This window comes from Salmo salar, chromosome ssa01, assembly GCF_905237065.1.
Source record: "Salmo salar chromosome ssa01, Ssal_v3.1, whole genome shotgun sequence".
Lineage (NCBI taxonomy): Eukaryota > Metazoa > Chordata > Actinopteri > Salmoniformes > Salmonidae > Salmo > Salmo salar.
In genome coordinates, this window is record NC_059442.1 from 43,083,267 (window position 1) to 43,100,522 (window position 17,256).

General features: G+C 44.3%; 1 protein-coding gene across 3 annotated transcripts in view; it reads left to right on the forward strand.

Annotated features, from left to right (window-relative positions):
* Window positions 1-17,256, forward strand: part of slc25a21 (solute carrier family 25 member 21) — a 195,200-nt gene that overhangs the window by 24,242 nt on the left and 153,702 nt on the right. The window lies entirely within an intron of this gene.

The following is a 17,256-nucleotide window of genomic DNA, read 5'->3' on the forward strand; positions in this document are numbered from 1 at the left end:
ACGACTTTCAGCCAATCAGCATCCAGGAGCCAACCAACCAGTTTATAATGTGTATTATCAGTGATTTGTTCAGATGTAGATAAAATACTATGTTCTGCATGTGATTGCCAAAAAGCAATTTGTTTGTTCTCAACATTTTGCATCAGATAAAATCTAACTAAGGCAACTGAATCGGATAAAAAAAATCTACAGTTCAGATAATTACAAACCTTGTTTCTACTGGAAGTACAGAAATATAAATAAACATAATAAGTACTCTCACAAAAACAAACAAAAAAAGCCCAAAAGAAACAACCCTTGAATTACATGGCACCGTGTGTGTGTGTGTGTGTGTGTGTGTGTGTGTGTGTATAATGTGAATTTGTGTGTGTGTGCGCTTGTGTACGTGCTTGCGTATTGTGTGTTTCTCTCTGGATAAGCTGGTAGAATATGTTTTACAGTAATCCTCTGCCAAGATGTAATCCAGTCTTTTTTAAATGTATTTTTATTTTAGCTCTCACCATGCATACAGCCCCCCTCTCCCTCCCCCCTTTGTTAACTGTATCAAGATGATGAGTGTTTGGGCCAGTGCAGTAATCATAATGTGATTTGTTGTGCTCGTGAGCCAATTTGTGTCTTTACTGCATGGGGAAAATATCCCATGTGCCTGGACGCTGGGTGAGCTTTTGTTTGCGTGTGTCAAAGACTATCTCGCCACCAGGCTTTGATTAGGGAAGCTCCAAATTATACACACTTTAGATTATGTGTGATCTTGAGTTGGTAGAGAATGACATGGGTTTAGGAGGAGGACGTTGGCGAAGGAAGAGGTAACATTTTGATAATGAGAAACAAAACTGAACTCATTTGGAATTTGTTTACAATTTCATTTTCCTTTCAAGGAGGGCAAGGAGGGCAAGGAGGGCAAGGGCCTCGCAGTGAAATCAAGGCAAACGCAAATGTCACAATCGTGAAAGTGCATGTGAAGGGCCGCGAAGACAAAGGCAGCGATTCAGCTTTATTATGTTTGAAATAAAGCCAATATGCTCTGGAAATGAAGATGTAAAACTGTTGCTGGGTCATGGAAACGAGCAGGTTCTGTCACGGTGGTTTTTACCCCTCCCTCGTGTTCTGTGTTCCCCAGTGTTCAGTGTCTCCTATAGGGTGGGGGGGCTGGGACCCTCAGGCAGAGGGGGGGGGGGAACTGATTCAACTCTAATGTACTCTAGCTATTGTTACATTACATTTTAAACATCTGACAGAGGCTCTTATCCAGAGCGACTTACAATCAGCACATTGATTCAACTGAAGTGGTTAGTAACCAACTTGGTTGTACCTATTGTTTACAGCTACTGTCAGTGTGATTGGACTGACATCACCTCTGGGCTGTGTTCAGAGCACACTGATGCAAAGTGCGTTCAAATGTTTTGCAATGGAAAATGAAAATGAGCATTTTCTTTTAGGATAAATTCAGTTACATTTGGTTGAAGGCCGTATTCAGACTTAGTCGCTGTGTGTTCAAATCTGAACATTGAAAGAAATTGAAAGATCTATAGGAAATCTTACCGTAGGTTTTTACAACTAATTACCGTGCTTTGGTTTACGTTTAGCTTAATGTAGCATAAGCTATAAGCCAACCATTACGCTAGCAACACAAGTTACCCTTTTAACTAACATGTCTTTCTTTGTGTGTCTAGAGGGCAGAAGAGAGCTATGTTTATGGCGAAATACTACTTGCTTTGCATCAGAAACACATATGTACACTGGTTAACATTTTTCAGGGCATGACATTGACTTGAGTTTTGCCAGAATCAGGAGAGGCCTCCAACACACAGATTTAAAGTGGTTCAGTATAGCTGTCAATATGATACAATGTTATTCATTTTATATCAACTGACAAAGATGTTAAAAGCAATGCAAGTAACTTCCCATCCTTGTTGCAGTACCACAGTGGGTATGCCTCGCCCCTCTTCTTGTCCCTGAAAGACTACAGTACTGGAACACCAGACACATCCCATGTATAATGTGAGTTCATCACAGAGAAAATACATTCCATTACGCTGCAGGTGTCAGGTCAATGGTTCAAGGGCTTTCACGTGATCTTCAGTCTCGGTCGGTGACTACTGCTGTGTGACTGTGAGGCATTGAAAGGCTCATATTTATTCACTGCTCTGTCAGTCACACATCGTTTGACGTCCTACTTGGAAAGGCTTGGTATGGCTCGCAATGGCTCACAAATCCACATCAAACAACGTGAGATTATATGCCATTTTCTTTCCTACTAATCTGACTCCAAAGCTATCCAGTTCTCTGTTCATATTGTTCTATTACCTGTATGGTTTTCCAACTACAGGAATTCACACCGTGATCAGTATGTTAGGAAGTAGTGGACAGACCACACAGGGAAGGGAGCCCAGGAGCTGTTTGGGTCCAGGGGGAGAAGAAGAGCAGTGGACAAGGGAGGAGAGGAGGAAGGAGGGCGAGAGAGAGCAATGGATGGATGGGGGAGGGGATTTGGCAAGGTTACATTATCAGTGTTTTGTGTGCTCAGTGGGCTGACCAACCGCTGAGCGCTCGTGTTTGCGCGTGTGCCTACTACCGGACCTCTCTGCTCAGCCGGTCTGCTCTCCTCTGCGATGATGAGATCCGTGACAGATGCTTTCTCGATAGGAAGAATCCCCCAGAAGCCTTTGGCAGGACAGAACACACAGGTCGGTGAGGCGCCGTTTCCATTGTGGCTGCGTCCCAAATGGCACCGTATTCCCTTTATAGTGCACCACTTTTGACCAGGGCCCTCATTGCACTAAAAAGGGTATAGGGTGCCATTTGGGACACACTAAGTCAAGGGGCTGGATGGGGCCGGGGTGAAATATTGATATTAATGTATTCAAAAGGGGGAAAATATGACTGGTCTCTTTCAAGGAAGAATCCAAAATGTGTATCCGCGGGGGAAGTGATTTTATATCCTAATGCTTAAGTTTAGGTGTGCGTGTGCATGTGTGTACATACATACACTACCGGTCCAAAGTTCTACAACCTACTCATTCAAGGGGTTTTATTTATTTTTACTATTTTCTACATTGTAGAATAATAGTGAATACATCAACACTATGAAATAACACATGGAATCATGTAGTAACCAAAAAAGTGTTAAACAAATCTCAATATATTTTATATTTGAGATTCTTCTAATAGCCACCCTTTGCCGTGATGACAGCTTTGCACACTCTTGGCATTCTCTCAACCAGCTTCATGAGGTAGTCACCTGGAATGCATTTCAATTAACAGCTGTGCCTTGTTAAATGTTAATTTGTATAATTTCTTTCCTTCTTAATGCGTTTTTGAGTCAATCAGTTGTGTTGTGACAAGGTAGGGGTGGTATACAGAAGATAGCCCTATTTGGTAAAAGACCAAGTCCATATTATGGCAAGAACACCTCAAATAAGCAAAGAGAAACGACTGTCCATTATTACTTTAAGACATGAATGTCAGTCAATACAGAACATTTCAAGAACTTTGAAAGTTTCTTCAAGTGCAGTCACAAAAACCATCAAGCGCTATGATGAAACTGGCTCTCATGAGGACCACCACAGGAAAGGGAGACCCAGAGTTACCTCTCCTGCAGAGGAGAAGTTCAATGGAGTTGCAGCCCAAATAAATGGTTCACAGAGTCAACATCAACTGTTCAGAGGAGACTGCGTGAATCAGTCCTTCATTTTTTTATTATTTTTTTTTATTTCACCATTTATTTAACAAGGTAGGCAAGTTGCGAACAAGTTCTCATTTACAACTGCGACCTGGCCAAGATAAAGCAAAGCAGTTCGACACATATAACAACACAGAGTTACACATGGAGTAAAACAAACATACAATCAATAATACAGTAGAAAAATAAGTCTATATACAATGTGAGCAAATGAGGTAAAGGCAATAAATAGGCCATGGTGGCGAAGTAAATACAATATAGCAATTAAAACACTGGAATGGTAGATTTGACAGTAGATGAGTGTGCAAAGTAGAAATACTGGGGTGCAAAGGAGCAAAATAAATACAGTAGGGGAAGAGGTAGTTGTTTGGGCTATTTATAGATGGGCTATGTACAGGTGCAGTGATGGTCAGTGCAATTCATGGTTGAATTGCTGCAAAGAAACCACTACAAAAGGGCACCAATAAGAAGAGGAGACTTGCTTGGGCCAAGAAACACACAAACACTGGAAATCTGTCCTTTGGTCTGATGAGTCCAACTTTTGCGCATCTGGTTTGCGCTTAGTGGGACTATAATTTGTTTTTCAACAGGACAATGACCACTCACACCTCCAGGCTGTGTAAAGGCTATTTGACCAAGAAGAAGAGTGATGGAGTGCTGCATCAGATGTCCTGGCCTCCACAATCACCCAACCTCAACCCAATTGAGATGGTTTGGGATGAGTTGGACGGCAGTGTGAAGGAAAAGCAGCCAACAAGTGCTCAGCATATGTGGCAACTCCTTCAAGACTGTTGGAAAAGCATTCCAGGTGAAGCTGGTTGAGAGAATGCCAAGAGTGTGTAAAGCTGTCATCATCAAGGCAAAGGGTAGCTTCTTGGAAGAATCTTAAATATTAAATATGTTTTGATTTGTTTAACGCTTTGGTTACTATGTGATTCCAGATGTTATTTTGTAGTTTTGATGTCTTCACTATTATTATACAGTGTAGAAAATAGTCAAAATAAAGAAAAACCCTTGAATGAGTATGTGTGTCCAAACTTTTGACTGGTACTGTAAGTGTGTGTTTGTTGCAGGGGAGGTGATAACTCACAAAATAAACGTCTTCCTTTGCTACATTAGTATTTTCCGTCTTCACTCTGGCTAACTACCTCCCAGGAAGTGGACTTTAGTGGAGCCCAGTGCTATGTTCTCCTCTGAATGGCTGTTCACTGGGGTGCACTTCATAACAGATCTCTCTGCTCTCTGTGCTGCAGCAGCCTCAACATATGGGGCCCAGGGGACAATCTGCACCAGCCACCAATTTATCAGCTCATATCCACACCAATGCAGACTGACACACACAAGGATGCATAGAAACGGAGACACAAGCATGCATAATCACACATGCGCACACACACACACACACACACACACACACACACACACACACACACACACACACACACACAGAGAAACACTAGACACACACACACCCGTCATGATTTTCAAACATTTCTTTGAGTTGATAGCGAGGTTTTTCTTAAAGGTAATGTTGTCATGTGGTTCTACACAGACCATTGCCCTTTTCTATGCTCTGGTTTTGTTTTGATTATTTGAGGAAATGTTTTGTTTAGACAAATCTACATTTTTACCCAAATGTAATATTATTTATGTTCCAGTTGTTCAGAAATGCATCTGTAGCAAAAGTGGAATTGTAATGACCAGTTATGCATTGTAGTTTTACATTTCGGGCAAAGTTTGATACAATAAAACTTTTCTTTTTGAACAGGCAGATTGCAATTCATTTTTTTTTTATGAAATAAAGTAAATGCATAATAAACAGTAAATTAAAAAATATTGTTGTAGAATAATAATGACCTAAATGCATTTTATTTATTTTTTACATATGAATAATGTAAACTTGTATGACTTATCATATATTTTATCATATAAAAAAAAAGAATGTTTGATTATTATTGTTATGTTTATTATGGTGAATTATTATTATTATCAATACACATTTTAGACTTGATAAGATTCCTGTTGGTTTTTCTAAATAAGTGGAAAGGGGACAGGGTCAATTAGAGGAAGGTGGCTGAGGGAGCATGTTTTCTAACCCAAACATCCTTGTCCTAGGGTAACAAGGCTGGGGCTCACGGCCCTGTCTGCTCGCAGGGAGCCGTTTGTGAGGAAATGGATCAGGCTTTGTTTTCTTTCCCTGGAAATCTGCCTCAGAAAGTTCTGACAAATGAGCAGCACCTGAATCCCCCTCTAACCCCCCTCCCCCAAGTGTCAGCCCAGAGGACGCCCCCTCCTTCCTCAAACACATGCTCACGCCTCACGTGTGCAAGTGTAGTAGTGCTTAAGTCCTTAACACATACTGCACTGTATACAGTACACATACACACTGTATACAGTACACATACACACAAGACATTATTGTAATAGTAATGATAGTATATATTTTCTAGAGCTTTAAGAATCTTTTCTACAAGCACATTGTTCATGTTCACTGCATGTGCTCCCACTTCCCAGACGTCTGTCTGATTTTGAACCGGAGCTGGACAGAGAACAGCTAGACAATGACAGATCGAGAGGGGAACAGTATTTCAGATCAGGGACCAGGTCAGACAGACAGGGAGAGGGGGATGAAATGGCACCGATACAGAGGGAAGAGGGAGAGCGAGTGTTGGCCGATAGAGCTATTCAGGAAGAAAGTGAGAGGGGGAGGGAGGAACGGAAGAAACGTTTCATGAATATGGAAGGAGGGGAGACTGGGTTGTCCTGCGGGCTGCTCTGCTCGTGGTCCAGTGTTGCGTTTAATGATATGAGAGTCATTCAGTCAGAGATTGCATCCTAAATGGATACCTATTCCCTATACAGGCCCCTACTTTTGGCGAGAGCGCTGGTCAAAAGTAGTGCACTATAATAGGGAATAGTGTGCCATTTGGAATGCTGCCAGAGTGTGGACAGAGAGGTGTTCAGAAGCCTAACGTGTGTGTGAGACAGGGGGGCCCACAGGCGTTTTGTGGGTGGGTTTGGCTTTTTTCAGACCTTATGGGGGGCCCCGCGAAACTGCGGTACGCCACTGGTGATATCCATCAGAAAAGAACAGGGCGGAAAAAGAGCGACATACAAAAAAAAAAAAAAACCTGCATGAAATATTGAGGTTGGTGGGAAAGAAAGGGAGAGAGAGAGAGAGAGAGAGAGAGAGAGAGAGAGCGTAGAGGGAAATGTGTGTTTTGCGTGTGGGTGAATCGAGCGTCATTCCATGTGAAGCAGTGAGCTGACTAAACGACAAAACCAGTTCATTTATTAGTCCTTCCAGAGCAGAGCTATGGTGAGGTCCCAAATGGCACCCTATTCCCTATATAGTACACTACTTTTGACCAGGGCCCATAGGGATCTGTATAGGGAATAGGGTGCCATTTGGAACAGACACCTGATTATATATATATATTTTTTTGCCTTTATTTTCATTATTTCCCATTGCAGTTGATCTTAGGGTACTGTAAGAGCGAGAAAAAAGGAGCTTATATTTGCCTTATTCAAGACTGAATGAGAATTATTGTTGGCTCTCGGCCAGGTATGTCTAAAGGGCAAACGGTGTGTTTCATCATCCTGAGGTTGAGGCTTGGAGGGAATGAGCTTGATTAGAACAATCTTCCGCTCTCACCTCAGCTAGGAACTAAGCCCACTACTCTGCTATAGGGTGCGTCCCAAATGGCACCATATTGACTATATCAGGGGTTCCACAACTTTTTTGCTTTGTGACTCACAAATTTCGGTGTCTTTTGAGTCGCGACCCATCATAAGTTTTAAGAGGTAGAAAAACATACACAGACCAAAGAATAAGTAAAAAAAAAAGCTAATTTCCTGAAATTCTACGTATTTTGACATGGCTAATGCTGTGTTCTAATGCTTAAACATACTTTTTTTTAATGAGAAGGGCCTTTTATTTTGCTGATTGTAGGTAACTGGGTCTTCCTTTCCTGTGGCGGTCCTCATTAGAGGCAGTTTCATAGCGCTTGATGGTTTTTGCGACTGCACTTGAAGAAACGTTCAATGTTTTTGAAATTTTCCGCATTGACTGACCTTCATGTCTTTAAGTAATGATGGACTGTCGTTTCTCTTTGCTTATTTGAGCTGTTCTTGCCATAATATGGACTTGGTATTTTACCAAATAGGGCTATCTTCTGTATACACCCCTACCTTGTCACAACACAACTGATTGGCTTAAACACGTTAAGAAGGATAGAAATTCCACAAATTAACCTTTAACAAGGCACACCTGTTAATTGAAATGCATTCCAGGTGACTACCTCATGAAGAGTGTGCAAAGCTGTCATCAAGGCCAAGTGTCGATACTTTGAAGAATTTCCAATATAAAATATATTTAGATTTGTTTAACACCTTTTTTGGTTACTACACTATTATTTCATAGTTTTGATGTCTTCAGTATTATTCTACAATGTAGAAAATAGTAAAAAATAAAGAAAAACATTGATTGAGTAGGTGTGTCCAAACTTTTGACTTGATACTGTATATTTTTCCAATACACAATGTCGTCCCGTGACCTGGACCCCCAGTTTGGGAACCCCTGCCCTCTATAGAGTGGCCCTATTTCCCCATAGGGCTCAGGTCAAAAGTAGTCCATTATGTAGGGAATAGGATGCCATTTGGGATGCTGCCATAGGCTACATACCTGTCAGAACTGAGGAACTGGTTCCAGACCTGGGTTGAAATAATATTTGAAAGCTTTCAAATACTTGTATTATTTGCTTTAGCCTGCCTGGAGTTGCCACCTCTTTAAATGCTACTTTTACACTTTTGGGGATTTCCTATTGGTTTCATTCCAACAGGCAAGCTCGATAAGCCCAGCTAATTAAAATGATTTCAATTAATATTCTAACCAAGGTCAGACAGGTTCTGTGATTCTTTCCCCCGTCTCACCGTGGTACATTTTAATGTGGAATAAATAGTCAAGAGAGGAAAGGGATGACCCGCTGTCGTTTGATTTAGCTCCATTTTGTTCTTTTGTAGAGTGGCATTTTTAGCTGTTGAGAGGAGAGGAGGGGAAGGGAGTGAGTGTTTATTGGCTGTGTCCTAAATGGCGCCCTATTCCCTACGTGGCACACTATTTTTGGCCAGGGCCCCATGCCCTGGACAAGAGTAGTGCGCTATGCAGGGAATAGGGTGTCGTTTGAAACATAGCAGAGGGGTTTATTTGTCATTGTGAGTTTGCAGAGTTCATAGTTAGCAAGCAATGCTGTGCTGGTTGGAGCGAGAGGTTTGCCATCGGCCCTCTAAAAACAACAAGCCTCTCCTGCCAAACTTCCTCGCTAATTAGCTTTGTATGTCACAAGCTGCATCACATCAAAAAGGAAATGGAAAATTGATGAATTAAGTGTGTGTGTGTGTGTGTGTGTGTGTGTGTACACTATATATACAAAAGTATGTGGACACCCATTCAAATTAGTGTATTCTGCTATTTCAGCCACACCCATTGCTGACAGGTGTATAAAATCGAGCACACAGCCATGCAATCTCCATAGACAAACATTGCCAGTAGAATGGCCTCACTGCAGAGTTCAGTGACCTTCAAATTTCTTCCCTGCTAGAGCTGCCCCGGTCAACTGTAAGTGCTGTTATTGTGAAGTGGAAACGACTAGGAGCAACAATTGCTCAACCGCGAAGGCGTTGGCCACACAAGCTCACAGAATGGGACCGTTGAGTGCTGAAGCGCATAGTGCATAAAAATCGTCTGTCCTCGGTTGCAACACTCACTACCGAGTTCCAAACTGCCTCTGGAAGCAATGTGAGCACAAGAACAGCTTCATGGAGCTTCATGAAAGGGGTTTCCATCGCAGAGCAGCCGCACCAAGTTTAAAATCACAATGCGCAATGCCAAGCATCGGCTGAGTGGTGTAAAGCTCGCCGTCATTGGACTCTGGAGCAGTGGAGTGATGAAGCACGCTTCACCATATGGCAGTCCAACGGAATATCTGGGTTTAGCGGATGCCAGGATAACGCTACCTGCCCCAATGCATAGTGCCAACTGTAAAGTTTGGTGGAGGAGGAATAATGGTCTGCGGCTGTTTTTCATGGTTCAGGATTGGCCCCTTAGTTCCATTGAAGGTAAATCTTAACGCTACAGCATACAATGACATTCTAGACAACTCTGTGATTCCAACTTTGTGGCAACAGTTTGGTGAAGGCCCTTTCCTGTTTCAGCATGACAATGCCCCCGTGCACAAAGCGAGGTCCATACAGAAATGGTTTGTTTGGAAGAAATTGACTGACCTGCACAGATTCCTGACCTCAACCCAATCGAACACCTTTGGGATGAATTGGAACGCTGACTGCGAGCCAGGCCTAAATGTCCAACATCAGTGCCCGACCTCACTAATGCTTTTGGGGCTGAATGGAAGCAAGAGTGGAGGCTGTCATACCAGCAAAGGGGAGATCAACTCCATATTAATGTCCATGATTTTGGAATGAGATGTTTGACGAGCAGGTGTCCACATACTTTTGGTCCCGTAGTGTAGTGCATTCGGGAAGCATTCAGACCCCTTGACTTTTTACACATTTTATTACATTACAGACTTATTCTAAATGAATTAAATACAAAACATCCTAATCAATCTACACACAATACCCCATAATGAGAAAGCTAAAACAAGTTTTTTGACATTTTTGCAAAAAAAACGGAACTATCTTATTTACTTCAGTATTCAGACTCGACATTGAGCTCAGGTGCATTCTGTTTCCATTGATCCTCCTTGAGATGTTTCTACAACTTGGAGTCCACCTGTGGTAAATTCAATTGATTGGACATGATTTGGAAAGGCAGACACCTGTCTATGTAAGGTCACACAGTTGACTGTGCATGTCATTGTAAAAACCAAGCTATGAGGTCAAAGGAATTTTCCATAGCGCTCTGAGACAGGATTGTGTCGAGGCACAAAACTTCTGCAGCTTTGAAGGCCCCCCAAGAACACAGTGGCCTTCATTCATAAATGAAAGAAGTTTGGAACCACCAAGACTCTTCCTAGAATCGGGGGAGAAGGGCCTTGGTCAGGGGGGTGACCAAGAACCCGATGGTCACTCTGACAGAGCTCTAGAGTTCCTAGGCGGAGATGGGAGAACCTTCCAGAAGAACATCCGTCTCTGCAGCACTCCACCAATCAGGCCTTTATGGTAGAGTAGCCAGATGGAAGCCACTCCCCAAAAGGCACATAAAGGACTCAGACCATGAGAAACAACATTATCTGGTCTGATGAAACCAAGATTGAACTCTTTGGCCTGAATGCCAAGGCTCACCTCTGGAGGAAACCTGGCACCATCCCTAAGGTGAAGCATGGTGGTGGCAGAATCATCCTGTGGGGAATATTTTTCAGTGGCATGGACTGGAAGTCTAGTCAGGATCGAGGGAAAGATAAACGGAGCAAAGTACAGGGAGATAGATCCTTGATGAAAACCTGCTCCAGAACACTCAGGACCTCAGACTGGGGCAAAGGTTCACCTTCCAACAGGACAATGACCCTAAGCAGACAGCCAAGACAACGCAGGAGTGGCTTCGGGACAAGTGTCTGAATGTCCTTGAGTGGCCCAGCCAGAGCCGGGACTTGAACCCGATCGAACATCTCAGGAGAGACCTGCAAATAGCTGTGCAGCGACGCTCCCCATCCAACCTGACAGAGCTTGAGAGGATCTGCAGAGAAGAATGGGAGAAACCCCCTACATACAGGTGTGCCAAGCTTGTAGCGTCATACCAAAGAAGATTCGAGGCTGTAATCGCTGCCAAAGGTGCTTCAACAAAGTACTGAGTAAAGGGTCTGAATACTTATGTAAGTGTGATATTTCAGTTTATTTTTTTTTATACATTTTCAAAAATGTCTATAACCCAGTTTTTGCTTTGTCATTATGGGGTATTGTCTGTAGATTGATGAGGGGGGGGAAAAAACTATATAATCAATTTTAAAATAAGACTGTACCGTAATAAAATGTGGAAAAAGTCAAGGCATCTGAATACTTTCCGAATTCACTGTATGTGAAGTATTTATGTACGTGGGGAGGAGTACTTGCTTCAACACAAGGGAGGGGGTTGGTTATTATTATTAAAATAATTCTCACAACCTACCTCGGGTACATTCATACATTTCAGCAATGCAGAGTCAGCAGTGTTTTGCATTGCATTCAATCTAAGATATATTATTTACTCTAAATGAATTCATGTCAATTAGTTTCCATTTGTTTATCAGTTAGGCCCCATAACTGATTGTAAGAGTTGAGATAAGATTGAAAGGAATGTGTAGAATTGTATTTTAATGAAACCGCAAAGTCTTGAATGTTGATTCTGAATGTTGATTCTTAAACAGTATTAGTATGTTTTACATTTTGTTGGAGAATTTCTAGGGAGTGTCAACTGGCTCCTTTAGTTTGAATTAAAATAAACACCGTAAATTTGATCAAACAATGTCTGGGTTCTTTAAATGGTGATTTATTTCAATTCTTTTTTTTGGGGCACATTTCTGGGCCCACTTAAAATGTCTTAAAGTGTCAGTTGTTGAGTGTCATTAATACCACATTGACACAGCTTGTCCCTCCTGATTTTCCCTCCTTTTTTTAACTTAAAGCCTTATATAATGCTTTATCATTTTTATGATGGGCCTTTATGCTGTCTTATGATAAGATTTATATTATATTGTGTCTCTCTATGTATCAAAATGTAATTTGACTCAAAATGGCTGGTACTTCTGAAAGCCAATAAAACATTGACAGCAGCTTTGACAGACAGCACTCCGTCTTCTCTATAGTTACAGTAACTTACCCATAGGTGTCAATCTGGGGGGGGGTCCAAGCCCAAGCCCAGTTCCAGCATCTGGGGACTAAGCTCAGCCACTTTGTACATTTACCTGGACACTTTATTTAAATTTTATTACAACAGGTTGCAATCCATCAGCCTTAGACACACACACACACACACACACACACACACACACCCTCCCACCCCTTCCACTGACGGGGGAGAAACTGTCACCGCGTCAGCCACAGCTAGTCTGGGGAGTTGAACTTGACTGAAACACATGTCTTCAATTTTAATATCTCTCTCTCTCTCTCTCTCTCTCTCTCTCTCTCTCTCTCTCTCTCTCTCTCTGTCTCTCTGTCTCTCTCTGTCTCTCTGTCTCTCTGTCTCTCTCTGTCTCTCTGTGTGTGTGTTCGCTCGCCCAAGATGGCCTAAAGGGGGGAAGGTTGCCTGAGAAGCGGCGTTTCATGTAAGAATAATTTGTGTTAAGTAGCTGGGCGATCTGTTTGTTACGCTAGAGCTGACACTTGGTTTATGTTTCTTGAGGAGGATGATGGATGGAGCAGGAGTTGATGCTAATTAGCCTAAATTGTCGCAAAGAATGCAAGAGGGGGCTTGTCTGTGGCCAGGACGGCCCTGCGTCTGCCGCGCTCACGGCAGCCCAGCCCAGGACAGTTTCCATTGTTCCTGCCTCTTCGCACTTTGGGCGTAATTGAATGGAGCTTGTGGCCATTCATCATTGTGCTGGGCGGCAAGAGGCAGTGGCAGGAAATAAATGGCCAGAGCTGTGGTTCTAGCAGGGTCGTATTCACTAGGCACCAAATGGAAGAAAATACACTTTAGAGAGCGACGAGGGAATGTACTTGTCCAATAAGAAACACGTGCGTTTTGTTTTTCCGTTGATGAAACGTTTTGTGCACTAATGAACGCCAGGCTATTAGTCGTTTGGTGTTGATGGAGGATGTCACTTTCCGCCCCCCCGACCAATTAAGAGACACAACCTGAGTCCAACGGGGCGTGACATGGATGGTTACCAAATGACCTGCCCTGACTTTCAAAACCCTCCCCCTCTCCTCGCTGACAGTCTGACCGCGAAGAAATAGTATCCCTGTCGCCATCAAGCTTCCCTACTGTGTCCCTGTGCTTCCCTACTGTGTCCCTGTGCTTCCCTACTGTGTCCCTGTGCTTTCCCTACTGTGTCCCTGTGCTTTCCCTACTGTGTCCCTGTGCTTCCCTACTGTGTCCCTGTGCTTCCCTACTGTGTCCCTGTGCTTCCCTACTGTGTCCCTGTGCTTCCCTACTGTGTCCCTGTGCTTCCCTACTGTGTCCCTGTGCTTCCCTACTGTGTCCCTGTGCTTTCCCTACTGTGTCCCTGTGCTTTCCCTACTGTGTCCCTGTGCTTTCCCTACTGTGTCCCTGTGCTTTCCCTACTGTGTCCCTGTGCTTCCCTACTGTGTCCCTGTGCTTCCCTACTGTGTCCCTGTGCTTCCCTACTGTGTCCCTGTGCTTCCCTACTGTGTCCCTGTGCTTTCCCTACTGTGTCCCTGTGCTTTCCCTACTGTGTCCCTGTGCTTCCCCGCGGTAGGTTGGTGGTGTGCCCTTACAGACTCTCTCACAGACGTGTTACTCTGTCACTGACATCACGGAATAAAAAAAACAAGAAACATGAAGCAAACAGACCCACTTGTGTACTTGATCGATCTGAGAAGATCCATCAGAGGGTGAGATGGAATTCCCACCGTATTGCATAGAGCTACACAAGTAGACTACCTGTAGGGGTTGGGGCTAAGGGTGGATTTGGGACTGTGTGGTACTACCTAGGAGGGTGTGACCCCGTCTACTCAGTGTCGCTCACCTTAATTCGTTTTTGCTGCTTTTCCCTCCCCGTTTTATTTTCCCTCATTTGCTGTTTTTCCTGCAGCAGGAACCGCTGGGGGGGAAATGTGTGGAAAAGATTTACACAAATACTTGGAAACTGTTCCAGCAGCTTTGCATTGGAGTGATGCTTGCATAAACCAGCCTACACACACACACACACACACACACACACACACACACACAGAGTCCTACTCTTAGCAATACAGGAGACGTGAGGGAGATTTCTTGCCTCTTGTGCATGAAATGATGTGATTGCTGTTAGATTTCAGAGCCAACCAAACACTGTGGATGCACAGCGCTCACACACGGCGCCAAACCCTCTGCTCTGTAGAGCTGTCGGTGGGTTCTGTTCACCAAGAAGCAGCGAGCCTGGCATGTTGCATTGAACCCTGCCATATGCCTGGCCCCTCACGCTTCACTAGACCTGGGTTCCAATAATATATGAAATCCTTCCGATATTTTTGCCATTTGGTTTAGCCTACATGGAGTGCCATGTGGACAAGGTTTGGACTTTTGCGACAAGATCAATCACGCACGCAAAAGTGTTTGAAATGTGGTCAAATATCATTTGAACCCAGGTCTGCGCTCCACCCTCCACGTCTCCAACCTTGTTGCCGATCGCAGCTAGAACACAACCAACGCCGCATCTGCTAGTCATTAACCTTTTTAAGCATGTACAATACAACGCGGCCGTAAACAAAACGGCATCGTTGTAACAGCCCAGAGTGTATGTGTAGTGTCAAGTCCTATAACGGAGAACAGAGCGAGGCTAAGGGAAGTAGATACGGACTGGACTCCCGACGGATGTTCAACCTCACAGGGAAGGGAGACGCTGACAATGAAGAGGTTTTGCGACCCTTCGCTCGCAGCCTAGTTCAGGGTGACTCGCATAGCCCTTTAGTTTGGTTCTGTACCCCTCTGGAGGTTTCATGCTGTTTGTTTAAACGGTCGCTGCCGGCATCCTCTAAACTGAGCGTTTTCCAACCAAAAGCGACTGTAACTCAACCTGATATTAGCATGTTTTAAATGTCATGCCCAAGTCATCTCCAAGTAACTTCAATCCAAGTCATTAAGCTACACAATCCTTTTTGGGATGATTTGAACTTTTTTTGCCAAGCTTTCAGTAGATATTGTGGCCAAATATGTTTTCTATGGTTTGGGTTGGGTTCTGATTTGGCTGATTTCTGTGGAGTGACGGGGGCAAGGCCTTGAGGGGTGTTGGGGGTGGGTGAACAAGGAAAGGGATGAGGAGAGGAAGTGAGTTAGGCTCGGATGGGCGAGAGTGAAACTTTAGTATGATTGAGTTAAGAGGGGAAAGAGCAGGGAGCCCTCGGGCTGCAGTGCCATCCAGCCACTCGGATGCTGTGTGTGTGTGTGTATACACGGCGGTTCTGTCGTGTGTCTGTGTGTGTCTGTACACGGCGGTCTTGTAATGCTAGCCCAGTCAGTAGAGGGGAGATTGTGATGGAATTATTTGGTCTGCCTAACCTGATTGGCATATTGTGTACATGGAGGTTGTGTGGTGCCATGTATATTAGTTTGGTTCTAGGGCCTTGTGGCCCCATCTTAGTGTGCTTCCCCTTTTCTATATGTCCCATTTACTAGACACATATCTCTTTTATAATGTATAAGGCTTTACAACAACATTTAAACGTTGTCCTTATTCCTAGGCTTAAGGGGTTTTCTGCAGTCCTTCTGCTTTGCATAATGATACTGTTAGAGAGGAAAAGCTCAATCTCTCTCCCTCTCTCTCCCTCCCTCTCTCTCTCTCTCTCCCTCTCTCTCCCTCCCTCTCTCCCCTCCCTCTCTCCCCTCCCTCCCTCTTTCTCTCCCTCTCTCTCTCTCTCTCTCCCTCCCTCTCTCCCCTCCCTCCCTCTTTCTCTCCCTCTCTCTCTCTCTCTCTCCCTCTCTCTCTCTCCCTCCCTCTCTCCCCTCCCTCCCTCTCTCTCTCTCTCTCTCTCCCTCTCTCTCTCTCCCTCCCTCTCTCCCCTCCCTCCCTCTCTCCCCTCCCTCCCTCTTTCTCTCCCTCTCTCTCTCTCCCTCCCTCTCTCCCCTCCCTCCCTCTCTCTCCCTCTCTCCCTCCCTCCCTCTCTCTCCCTCCCTCTCTCTCCCTCCCTCTCTCCCCTCCCTCCCTCTTTCTCTCCCTCTCTCTCTCTCTCTCTCTCTCTCCCTCCCTCTCTCCCCTCCCTCCCTCTTTCTCTCCCTCTCTCTCTCTCTCTCTCCCTCTCTCTCTCTCCCTCCCTCTCTCCCCTCCCTCCCTCTCTCTCTCTCTCTCTCTTTCCCTCTCCTCTATCCCTCTCTATCACTCTCTTTCCCTCTCTCCCCTCTCTATCACTCTCTTTACCTCTCTCTCTCTCTCTCTCACTCCACGGTGCACAGCGTGTGAGGTGCTGTTTGAACTGTGGGAAAAATGTCCCAAACTTAAAGCAATGTGGAGCCGAAGCTGCCTCTCCCCTAACACACGGCACCGGAGCTAAACAAAAGCAGATGTCGTAAAGTTTACAGAAATCAGAACATTATTTTCCTGTTTCCATCGCATTCTTCTAAACACTTAGAGAACAAGCTTTGAAGTCACCATAGAAATCTAGTCTGCGGGAGAAACGATAGCATCTCTCCGAGCAACAGAGCGAAAGGGGGGGAGGCGGCGGCGGAGGAAGTAAAGGGCGGCGAGGAGGGGAAAGAGTAAAGGGGATCAAGTTTATTCTGCTCTCAGATGATTTCAAGTTGAATCTGTTTGAATTCATTCATAGAACCGTCCGAGGGCAGTGGATCTTAGCTCTACCCCCTGATGCAGTTGGAAGTTGTTCTGATGTTGGTTTGCTGGTTGAGACCGATAGTACAAAAGTAACAGTTGGTGGGACAGCACAGCCGTGAGCCTAGCTTCCACACGGACCCTGTTACTTACAGC